General features: G+C 41.2%; 1 protein-coding gene across 4 annotated transcripts in view; it reads right to left on the bottom strand.

Moving 5' to 3' along the window:
- Positions 1-12,673, bottom strand: part of TBC1D5 (TBC1 domain family member 5) — a 728,182-nt gene that overhangs the window by 398,033 nt on the left and 317,476 nt on the right. The gene's annotated exons all lie outside the window — the stretch shown is intronic.

Below are 12,673 nucleotides of genomic sequence, written 5' to 3' on the forward strand. Positions count from 1 at the left end.
AATATTACTCATGTAGGTCAGGATAAAATACATACTTACTGGTCTGAAATAATAATAATTATGGCAAGTTTTAAATTGACCAATTTAGGGGCATATATTTCATTAATTGATTTTTGTGATTCAGTTATTATCTCTGCAATTCGCAGCGTATGAAAAAATACTTTGGAGGAATTTAAAATGAGTTTACATGATAGTGACAGTATTTCCTATGGCGGCTGCTAAAATACTAAATTTACCAAGCTTCAGATGGCATTAGCCATTGTATCCTATGGGCTACTTTCCACACAATTTACCGGGAGAGGGATCCCTAGACTAGCGCAGCTGGCTCCAAAGCGATCACATAACTTTTTCACATCGTAAATGGATGGGCTGCCATCGGAGCCCCTGTCCCTGGATGTGTTATTTTAATAAATGGCGAACTAATCTTAATTTATTATTGCCGTGACAACAAATTATAATTATCGGATCTAAATAAAAACGATAATTAATAAATATGCCCCTAAGGGAGATGAGGGACGGAAGGAGCATGAAGCCTGCCAGGAAGGGAACAGAAGACCCTACCCCGGCCGGGCATTAATTACAGATATGTCCTTCCTCATCTATCCTCCCTGTGTTATCAGTCACGTTACACAGGGCACATGAGAGCTGCCGGCTCCCGTGCATCTGGACCTGGCGCCGGGTGTCTTCTTCACCGTAAATGCGTCTCATTTGCAATGCGGCCTAGTCTGTAAAATCATCACAACGGAATGTGTTATGGAAAACAGCCGCTAACACTGTAACGTAGCAGTTCGTATACAGACAGAGCAGCAGTCACACACAGAACATACACATGCTGTATATCATTTTCATCATCCAAGTCTGCTTGTGCATGTTATTCGCATCACATTGTGAATAAGACGCATTTGCAGCGAATAAGATGCACGAAGAGACGCTCGGAATGAGTAAACTCACACGGGACTAGATACAACTAGAAGGGCTGTTTAAAGAGACTGTAACGATGGAAGACACATCTGTATATGGAAAACCGGTTACCACCATCTTCAGCTATTGGAGACAAACTATGAAGTAATAAGTCTGTGATCTCTCCAGCATTACAGCATTAATAAATAGCACAATTACTTAATTTGGCCATAATCCTTCTAAAATGGGTGATATTGCTGGATTTATGGGTTACTATTCTCCATATTAAGGATGAGCAGTGAAAGTACCATAGGAAACAAATCCAAAGAGGATGTTAAGGTGCCAGAAACATAGAGATCAAAGTAAGGGAGTAGAATAGTTGACATCATAAAAATACTATATTGCACAAATATATCTCCTAAGACAGAGTAATGAATCTTGTTACATCTGTGTATTAATAGCTTTATAGACCACATAATTGCCTTAAAAATGTGTATTTTATGTTATTTAGCTTATACCCCATGGCATTTCCAAGAAAAAAGTGTGAAAGACAGGGAATTATAGCTAGATTAATGCCCTGCAATACTGACACAATCAGATTTCCACATTATTTAATAGAAAACATTTTAGCCTATAACTAAAACGAGAGGTTGATTAAGTTTGACAACAGACTGGAGTAGGGATACAGCTGCGGGTTTGGTTTTTCTGAAAACAAATGCATTCAATATGGAAAAAATGGAAGCTATAAAACAAATGGCAAATTGTCTTCTAATATCTGAAAATAGACCTTTATTGAAGGGATATGTGAATTTTATTGTAACATTTGATTCTGGTTTCTTGTAGATTTATGCAGGAAATTTATGTGAAGGCTCATTTTGAAACATTTGCACAAACTAATCCCATACATGTTGCAATATTCTCATTACGAAACACGTAATATAATTTATGGGTAATGTATAAATGGGCAACACTAAATCGATATAAGAGCCACATAAATGTTTTTCAATTTTTTTTTACTTAAATCACTGCTGCACAGGAACATCAGCTGAACTGTTCCCAAATTAGCTATGAATTTGTAATAAAGCTTCCCTATTACATAAACAGAACTTTGCGGGCTATCCATCATACTGTAAGTATAAAATCTGTGTACATGGGTATGCTGGGCTCACTTGTAAATCCAATGAAAAAAGCACGCTGGAGGATTGAAAATAACATTTTATGTAGCATACATATTGTTTGCAATAAATACTATAGTATGTAATGTGACTTATTAGATTAATGACTTTGTTACTTTAAAGTCCAATAAAGTCACTTTTGTTATAGCACCCAAGGTAAAGATTTAAAATTTGCCATATCCATCCCATTAAAACACTCACAAAATGGGTCCAGATGTGCATAGTAGAACAGTGGTTAGTATTGCTGCCTCAGTGCTGGGGCTGTGGATTCTATTTTGACCAGGATTTGTTCCTGTCTTTTTTCAAACACAGCCTGTAAAGTGACAATTAGGAGCTGATTGGTTGGTACTTTATCGCTATCCAAGGCATAGTACACATACCCCAGGGATGGGTATGAAATCCCGGTGGCTGTTCAGCTGCCAGGTGAAATGCTGACGCCGGAAGCCAAAAATATCAGAATCCCGACGTTGCAGGTAAGTATACTAACCCCCCTTCCTCCCCCTCTAATCCTAACCGTTCCTAACCCTAAAACTCCTGGGGTGGTGCCCAAACCTAACACCCCCCTTCCAGCAACCAAAACCTAACCCTCCTGGGGTGGGGGGGTACCTAACCCTAACCTCCCCCAGGTGGTGCCTAACCCTAACCCTCCCTCCCCCTAACCTCCCGGGGGGGTGCCTAATCCTAAGTCCCCCCCGGAGCCCTAAACCTACCCCCCCCGCCCCACACTGTCCGCGCTCGGCGCCCAGCATCACTTCGTCTGTCGGGATTCCGTCATCGGGCTAAAGATAGGTGTCAGTATTTAGAATTCTATCTTTAGTACTGAGTCGGGATTTTGACGCCGGAATTCTGGGCCTAATTCAGACGCGCTCGCAAGCGGGTCGATGTTGGCCCAGTGCGCAAGCGCACGACGGACCTGGCTCCATCGTGCGCATGCGCGAGACCCGGATAGCGACGGCCAAGCAGTCAAAAGCAAAGGGGGCGTGCTGTCGATGGTGAGTGACAGCACGCCCCCTTTGATGTGCGTGCCGGGGGCGTGGCTGCCCAGACGGAGGCGTTCCTATGGGAACGCCTACCGTCTGGGGCCGGCCCCACTGACATCACAAGTGATGTCAGTGGGAGTGCCTTCGTCTCTGATAGAGCCAAAAGCATTCCAGGGCTTGCGGCAACGAGACCCTACTACCACAAGGGTCTTGTCGCAAACCAGATGGTCGCGATGGACCATCTTTTTGGCCGCTCGCTATAGCTGTGGGTGGTCACCCACAGCTATGCGAACGGCCAGGAGGCCGCTCTAAAAAAAGAGGACGGCCCTGATTCAGAGCGAGCGCTCTGTCAGAGCATCTGGCTCTGAATCAGGGCCTCTGTCAGATGGCTTCCCATGCGTCGGTATTCTGACATCCCTATACCCCATATACAGTATTTGGCCATCTCTGCGTTAGTTACTTTTATTATGTCCTGGATTTTGGTTTAAAAAAAAAGTGATGCTATGCTATCTGATATGTTACTGTGCTGTGTGACATGTTACTGTACTATGTGACATGTTACTACTGATCTTTCTGACAGGTTACTGTGCTGTGTGACATGGTACTGTACTGTGTGACATATTACTGATCTGTCTGACAGGTTATTGTGCTGTGTGATATGTGAATAGGAAAATTTTACTCTGCTAGGTGATATGTGAATAGGAAAATGTTACTGTGCTGTGTGATATGTGAATAGGAAAATGTTACTGTGCTGTGTGATATGTGAATAGGAAAATGTTACTGTGCTGTGTGATATGTGAATAGGAAACTGTTACTGTGCTGTGTGATATGTGAATAGGAAAATGTTACTGTGCTGTGTGATATGTGAATAGGAAAATGTTACTGTGCTGTGTGATATGTGAATAGGAAACTGTTACTGTGCTGTGTGATATGTGAATAGGAAAATGTTACTGTGCTGTGTGATATGTGAATAGGAAAATGTTACTGTGCTGTGTGATAAGTGAAAAATAAAGTGTGTGTTGAGTGCAGGAATATACTAGAGCAGTATTACGGCCCGGCATCCCCCTGTGCACGCTCACATAGGCACAAAAATGGGACATACTGTAGGCGTGAAAAAGATGGTTGGTTATGCATCTTGGGGCGTGTCACAAGTCATGGGGGCGTATCCTTGTGACATGCCCGTCTCTATGCATGCCGGCCGAGCAGAGCGCCAAGATGCAAAGCTGCTGGGCTAGGCTTTCGGGCCAGACCGGACCATAAGACCATCGATCAGTCTGGCATTTGCCAGAATTGGCAGATGACCAGTCCAGCTCAGGTTGTTTGATATTATATATGTCAGTGGTTCTCAAACTCGGTCCTCAGGACCCCACACACTGCAAGTTTTCCAGGTCACCCAGCAAGTGCACAGCTGTATTCATTACTCACTAACACATTTTAAAAGATCCACAGGTGGAGCTGATTGTTTCACTTGTGGTTTTGTGAGGAAACCTGCAAAACATGCGCTGTTTGGGTTCCTGAGGACCGAGTTTGAGAACCTGTGATATATACTGTAAACAGAAAAGTGTGAGTGTGCTGTGTGAAATGTGAATGGGAAAGTGTGTAAAAATTAGTGTGTTAAGCTATTTACGAATTGGAGAATGTCACTGTCCTGTGTACATGTCCAATCTGGAAATGGGGTGCATGATTAGAAATGGTAGCATGTTGTGTAATATGATAAATAGGAAAGTGTCAGTGTGCTGTGTGATATTATATGTCAATAGAAAAGTTACAGTGTACTGTGTGATTGTATTATACTTGCCTACTCTACCGGAATGGCAATTGGGTGGTGATCACAACCACCCACAAGAGTGGGGAAGTCTCCCGGCCGCCACACATGGAGGATGCCACCCTCCGCACCACCCAAGCCCCCCCCACCCCCCCTGCAGCGTCATCCCCCACGGACAGCCCACTTTCACTTGGTAAGTGAGCATTCTGGGGGGTATGACGCAGTTCATGCTGAAACGCATCATCGTAGCTCAGCCCCCTGCTTTACAATGGCGTAATCTCGGCATTGTATAGCAGGGGGCAGGGACGCGATGACGCCATTGCACCCCTGCACCGTCCACCATTGCGCAACCATGCCCCTTGCAGCGCCAACTTAGCTGTGCCCCTCCGGGAAGGGGCAACCAGATAGTCTGTAAGTGTGGATTGTACTAAAATGCAGAAACTAGATTAGCAATACAGAATTTATAAAAGAGATAATTGGGTGGAGAGGTCATGTTTACAGGATGTCCCTGCTGTACAAGAGCGGGCACAGCGTTTTCCGCTCTGCAAAAGAAAATTATTATCATCATTCATTTGTAAAGTGCCGCATTGCTCTGCAGTGCCAGATAGTGAGGAAAAAAAGAGCATACTTGTACATACAAAAGTGACATACAAGGTAGACTCAATACATGCAGACATGACAACAAAGGGTAAGGGGGGGAGGGCTCTGCTCATAAGAGAGCTTACATGCTGTTTGGAAGTGGGCACAGCTGAAACAAGAGGAGTGAGTGTGGCTCTGAGTGGAGACTGGGCTATGGTGGGCTAGTGTGACAGGAAGACAGGGACAGTAAAGGCAAGCTCTAATAAAGAGAAGGAGTTTCAGGCATTGTTAACAGCAGATTTTCGCAAATGAAGGATGTTATTGTCTACATAAGATTTTTTTTCACACATAAATATTATTAGATTCCTGCAAATTATATGGATGTCTTTTAAATGCTGCTTACAAACCTACAGCACCAATATTTTGGCATATTCTTTATACTTTTGGAGGTATGCAAGGTAGTTCTAATTACAGACCAAGTTAATTATAGAACTACAGTGCTATAGAGAAATTAATGATAATTATTGAATGACTAGTGTGAGCTAATAACTGGTTAGAGAAAGCATACAGTACCATTTTATTATAGATTACAGAGTAGAGTAAAAAACGGGATAAAAAAAAAATACACTAAAATCTTGCATTAAAGTATGTTTGAAATGTGAATGGGATGGTAGAGTACTTAAATCTGTTTCATGAGATTTATAACTGAGATTTTGTGTAACTACGATAAAACATAGAGTAGTCCCTGGGACTCCTTTAGTGTATACAGTATTTACAGTTATTCAACAGACCTTATTGAAGGAAACATACTTGTGGCTCTCCAAGCTGTCATGGAGTTACAAGTTTAAGTTATGACAGAGCCAAGGCCTTACAGGGCATGCTAGAACTTGTAGTTCCACATCAGCTGGAGAGCTGCAGGCTGTTTAGCACTCGCTGTGGTTGGTCCCTTTAGACACAATGTTTTAAAGCTGACAGACCAGAAGTAATTATTTTCTGGAATTTAAGCCCATAACTTAGTTTGCCCTCTTAAAATACAGCATCAAAGCCCCCATGGTACATAAAAGATAGCAGAAAAGAATGTGCACAGACAACTGCATAACAAAGTAAACAACTTGTACGCCGTACAGTCATGGAAATATTAAGAAAGTGAAGTAACAATAACATTTTAATATGCGTCATTTAAAGCCTGAATTACTGTATGGTAAATTGTACAAATCTGTTCTAACTACAATAACAATATATTACAAGTAGAAAGCGGCCAACGCATCCAAAATGATAGACCCTCAAAAAAAAAAAATAGATAGATAGACAGTATATATCTATCAGCGGGTCAGAGGATTTAAATCATGAAGACAGTAAGCATGAATTTGAACGTTGCAGAGACTTTATTTTTTTTACATTTCTATAAAATAATGCTTTATGCTGAGACTTTTATATATTTGTGTCTAAATGGTTTGTGCACCTATTAAGATTTTGTTTCTTGCAATGAAAACAAAATTGAATAGTAATTTTGTTTCATTAACAATATTAAAGTGAAGAATTCAGTTTGGTGTATGGGGAAATAGCAATAAAGTTTTCAAGAGGAAAAAAATGGCTTTGTTCCTTCAATCCCTAGTTGAAATTAATTATAGCAAATGTTTATGAAAACATCTGTTCCATATAGTTATAAATTCTTAATTTTAGCATAGATGAGTCCAGGCTCTCTTTATTGTTTTGAAAGATAACAAACTCTGACAAATAAAAGGTATATAAGAAAACGCATTATGAATTTGCATTCGTATGGCACCCCGTTCGCACACAGCCAATTTCAGGAAGAATGTGAGGTCCTGCCATTAAATAACAAATGAATGAGGAATCTCTGAGGGAAAAGCGGCTTTGTGCTTTTCAGTCAGTAAAGCAGAGGGATAGATAGGGCGCTTGTTTTAGGAGGGTCTGTTTGTTTGTTGATTCATCATACATTTGTATGATTTTTTTATTGAAATCATGCAGAATTAGTACATTGAAAATAATTGTGGTTATACAAGAAGGCAAATATTCCCTTAAGTATGTAAAGAAAATCACAGTGATGCCACCTTGGAAAGTGCACACACTGTACATTCAACCACCCGTTTTTGGAGCTATAGCTACCGTACCATATTGTACGTCTGGCAGACGAGCACTACACAAAGCAAGGCTTGGCAATGAACTTCCCATATGTCATTTTACACTAATTCATTTGCACTGTGATTCAGAAGTAAAATCAAGATTTCATTGTGTTTGGTCACTGAACAAGGTTCGCTTAAGATGACAAAGCAAAGCTTACTTACTTCACCACCTTGATTCTTTAGAAGTGAAAAATCGTGGTTAGGGTTAAGATTTGGGTTAAAATACTTCCCAAAATCCAACAGGATTTTGAACTTCGGGATGCAGCTGTCGGTATTCTGACCGCTGGTATTGTGACCGTCAGGATCTCGTACCCAACCTGCTTTGTCTATTGGAAAAGGGTGTAATGTGAACATATCAAGGGCGTAGCGTAATTTGTCTCAATGTCCCATTTAGGAATGTTGGGAGGGATGATTTTAGGCCAATGTATTATTTATGCCAGTGGCAGGCAACCTGTGGCATTCCAACTGTTGTGAAACTACACATCCCAGCATGCCCTGAGAGAGTTTGTCTGATTGGGAATGCTAAGGCTGTTGTAGGGTATTCTGGAATGCGTAGTTCCACAGGAGCTGGAGTGCCAGAGGTTACATAACACTGGATTATCATTTATTCCTTTTTTTTGTGGTGGAATGCATTGCAAAACATTATGACACAGAAAAGTTATGGCTGCACTGTTACGATCTCCATTGTAAATATGTATAATAATGTTACACTTCATATTTCAGGGGGAATTTAATTAGCCATTTATATGGGTTAACATGGGTAAATTTGACTTTACGTGGCTGTGCGCAATTTTTTAGCTTTTCAATTAGCCGTGATAGTTAACCCACATTAACTCTCCATGGGATACAAGGCAGAGTTTTGTTTGCAGCCCCTGAGCAGGTAAAACGTTGGGGAAAAAAATCTCTATTTTAAAGTAAAAATGTCAGAACTTGGTTCAGAACCCCGGGGACACTGCCCTGATGATTAGGCATTACGTTTCTCATTATTTTAATTTGCCAAAAAATTACATGTCATTTAAGGGATGATATCCGGCAGAATAATAGGTTAAAAGATGTGTGAAAGATATATGGGGGTGCTTTATGAATTAAACAGGTATATTGGGGTGCTGTATGGATGGGACTGGTGTTTTTAAGCTTGCAGGTGAAAGTTACAGGTGTTTCTTAACACATTTTTAAAAGTGGCTTACAGTGACACAAAAATCAATTTCAAAGCATTTACCCCCTCCCCGGTTTATCTAGAGCATTTAATTTGCTGAAAAACACTTGATTCTATCATATTTACTGTTATTTAAAAATGCCAAAATCATCCATTTGACACATTGTAAGAGCTTTAATAACTTTGCTTTTGGCCACAAACAGACTTATATACTGTTATCCAATATTAGTTAGCACTTTATGGGGGTACAGGCTGATTTCACCATTTTTCCCCACACTTAACGTAGGTATCACTAGCCAGAATCACTGTGCGACTACAGGGATAATCCTTTCCAATTAAATTGCGCGTTAAGCAGGAGAACACATACAAGCTGTAAGCAAAATTACGCCGCGGTATGTGCAGGAAACAGAGGGCCTGATTCAGAGCCGGACGCTCTGACCAGAGCGCTCGCTCTGAATCAGGGCCCTCCTACATGAAAATGGAGCGGCCTTACGGACGCTGGCATAGCTGTGGGTTACCACCCACAGCTTATGCGAGCGTCCATGATGATGGCCATGATGATGGTCGCGATGGTCAAGACCATCGCGACCATCGTGCTTGCGACGGAGACCCTGCGGTAGGGTCTCGCTGCCGCAAGCCCTGGAGTGATTTTGGCTCTATCAGAGCCAAAATCACTCCCACTGACATCACTAGTGATGTCAGTGGGGCCGGCTTCAGACAGTAGGCGTTCCCATGGGATCGCGTCCGTCTGCCAGCCACGCCCACCAAAGGGGGTGTGCTGTCAATCAACATCGACAGCACGCCCCCTTTGGGGCAAGACCCGGAGCGACTGAGAGCCCGTCGCTATCCGGGTCTCGCACATGCGCACGACGGAGCTCCCTCCGTCGTGCGCATGCGCAGTGGGGCAACATCGACCCGCTTGCGAGCGTCCTGCGCTCGCGTGCGGGTCTGAATGACCCCCAGAGATATTACGGTTGCAAATTTAATTCAGCCCTCAGATGGCTAAGAAGTTAGATAGCAAACATTTACAAGAACTGACACACTACTGCTTGTAAAAACACAGACCTCAGCACACTTCTGTAAAAAAGGCAAGTTATGCTGGGTACACACCAGGCAGATATATCTGCAGATCGAGTGATCTGTAGATATATCTGTAAATGATTGTCACTCATGTACACTGAATGACCATCATCTTCCAGGCAGAAGCGGTTCCCGCTGGCCAGATCCGCCCCCCTCTCGGCGGCTGCCGCTGCATGTGTACGGTGAGTCTGCAGACCGCCTGCACACACTTGCCGATGGACAGATATGCAAATATATCTGTCCATCAGCTGTGCAGCACAACCAATGCGATATGTCTGTGAATGACATCGTTCACAAACATATCGCTGGTACACACTGGTCAACGGGGCAGTAGATATATCGGCCAATCAAATATATCTGTCAGTGTGTACCCAGCTTTAGATCACAGTTGCTTCTTTTCCAGGAGACACTTCAATTAGGGTGACACCTCCTGCACTCACGGCAGAGAAGGAAATTCTCCTGGAAAAGCACTTACCTGAGAGCTGGGCAGGAATGTGCTATGGTGACATCAGTGCCACCCACCTCTGTGAGCAATAACTGGGCAGCGTTGTGGTGAGGATTAAGCTTGAAAAGTAGCCATTTACAATGTGATTGTGACTAATATATCAGACACCCTCAGAACAGACACTGTGAAGGAAGGCCATTCAGCACTCACACAACAAACATGGCACTGGGCAGTTAATCAAAATCTATTGACAAAGTTTTAAAAAGATCATCGCTATAAAAGGAACTATTGTTTCTATAGGATTTTAGATTGGGACTCAGACACTACAGAGTTCCTTATATTGTTGTATATGGGATGCTTATTATGTCTGGTACCAGGGCTATATATTAATATTGTATGCTATTAATACATTTTATATCTTTTATATAATGGACCTATCCATATTATTAGGTTTCATCAATTGATCTGCTAAATTCTGGGTCACTTTTATTCTTCCTATTCTTGATTACAATTGTAAGGAATTAGTATTTTACTTGTAAGTGGAAACACATAAGTACAATTATTCTGAAAAGTTTCCTACCTAGCTCCCTGTTTTGTATATTCTGTAAATTATTTATATGGTGCTATGAAATTCTGCAGGACTGTACAGTGGGGAAAGACAGCAAAGCATAGAGGTAAGGTATATAAGCAAACAAGTGTCAGATATTATATGCATGATACAAGAATGCACAGGATAAGGTTGCTCCGGAGCTTACAATAAAAAATGTAAATATGCAATTTAGGCTATAGCAAATACATTTTAATGACAGTTATTCACAGTGTTGTTCTTTCCTCTCTTGAGGAATATGCAGAAAAAGGATCAGTTGCATTTTACGTACCTTATGCAATCCAGCAATAAGAATTTCTGTACTTGTAATGCAAAATACTTGTACAGCATGGTCCCTATTCAAAGATAACCTGCATTTCCCATTTTGAGCAAGAGAGGGTGCTACAGAGTTTAAGATGACTTCTTTAGCAGCTGCTCTGGTTTCAGAGTTGATCTACTGCTCTTTTTGGAGTTCATGAACAACACCCTTTCAACAGTGTTAAACTCAATTTACACCAAATACACTTTTCAAATGATTAAAACGAGCAAGCTCCAGGCAATGTTCAGAAGCTGAGAATAATGCCATCAGCAAAGAAATTAAGTGCACTACACTTCTGATATTTATAAAATAATTATTAGGACATAAAGTTGATGTGGCAGATTGAACTTCAGGTTTTTTTTTTTAAAGAAAATAAGTTTTAAAGCAAGAATATTCCGCACAGTAACAGCAGGCATTTATGGCAGAGCTCTAATTCATTTTCGCACACTTACCTCAGGGTTTCTGTATAAAGTTACCTCCTTGTTCAGGTTTGGTGAAAATAATTTAAATTATTTTTGTGATATGTAAACTTGTTTATCAGGTATATGTAGCCTTAAGGTCACATACTAGGAACAGATATGTATCTTTTTATGTTCATAACAAAATATGATTACATATAGACTTATAGCTAATTATATAGCCCACACATGTACTACTGTACCACAGTTTTCAGTCACTCACATCAGTCAGTGAAGCTTACAACATATAACCCCCTCCCCTAAATATACTACCTCATAAAAACGTCAAACCCCAGGACACCGGCCTGCCTTGGCACATGGAGTAGTTTTAATTTGCTGCTTTACTACTAGAACGAATATTGTAAGTCCAGACATAAATTTGGGCCTCAAAATGTTATTGTTAATAAAGCAATTTCTTTATATGTTCAATTACCGATAACAACAAAGTCTAAACCGTCCGATTTACCTTTAAGCTTGGTCAGTGTACTGGTCTTGCCAACTGCCACCAGCTCTCATTACTTCTCCTACTTTATAATTGTGTGGTTGGAAATGTATTGCATATTTTCTATAATAAGAAATGGTTTATTTGTTGGTTTTAATATTAATATGAATTATTATTAACATAAATGTAGTGCGTAAACTGAGTTTAACTAGATTTTAGCTGGCACTGATAGCAAAAGGTTGTCAACCACTGCCCTAGAGGCAAGGTAAGTGGGCTACTGCAAAACAAGTTATATCTGTATCTGGGGAAATTGCCGCAAACATTCTGCTGCTTTGCTTAGTTAATCCAGTTTTGGAAACAGGATTTGCTAGTCTATGAGTGATAATAACCCCCTAGTCTATGCATGAAAATAACCCACTAGTATATGAGTGATAATTACCCCCTAGTCTATGAGTGATAATATCCCCCTAGTCTATCAGTGATGATAATCCCCTAGTCTATCAGTGATGATAATCCCCTAGTCTATAGGGGCCTATCCATTAGCAGATAAATTGTACGACTGAACGATATATCGTTCAGTCGTTCAATTTAACTGGTATGGATAGGTCCTGAACGATGACAGATGCGCACTACCGCGGTCGATA

This window comes from Taudactylus pleione, unplaced genomic scaffold (assembly GCF_031769625.1).
Source record: "Taudactylus pleione unplaced genomic scaffold, aTauple2 ptg000053l, whole genome shotgun sequence".
Classification (NCBI taxonomy): Eukaryota; Metazoa; Chordata; class Amphibia; order Anura; family Myobatrachidae; genus Taudactylus; species Taudactylus pleione.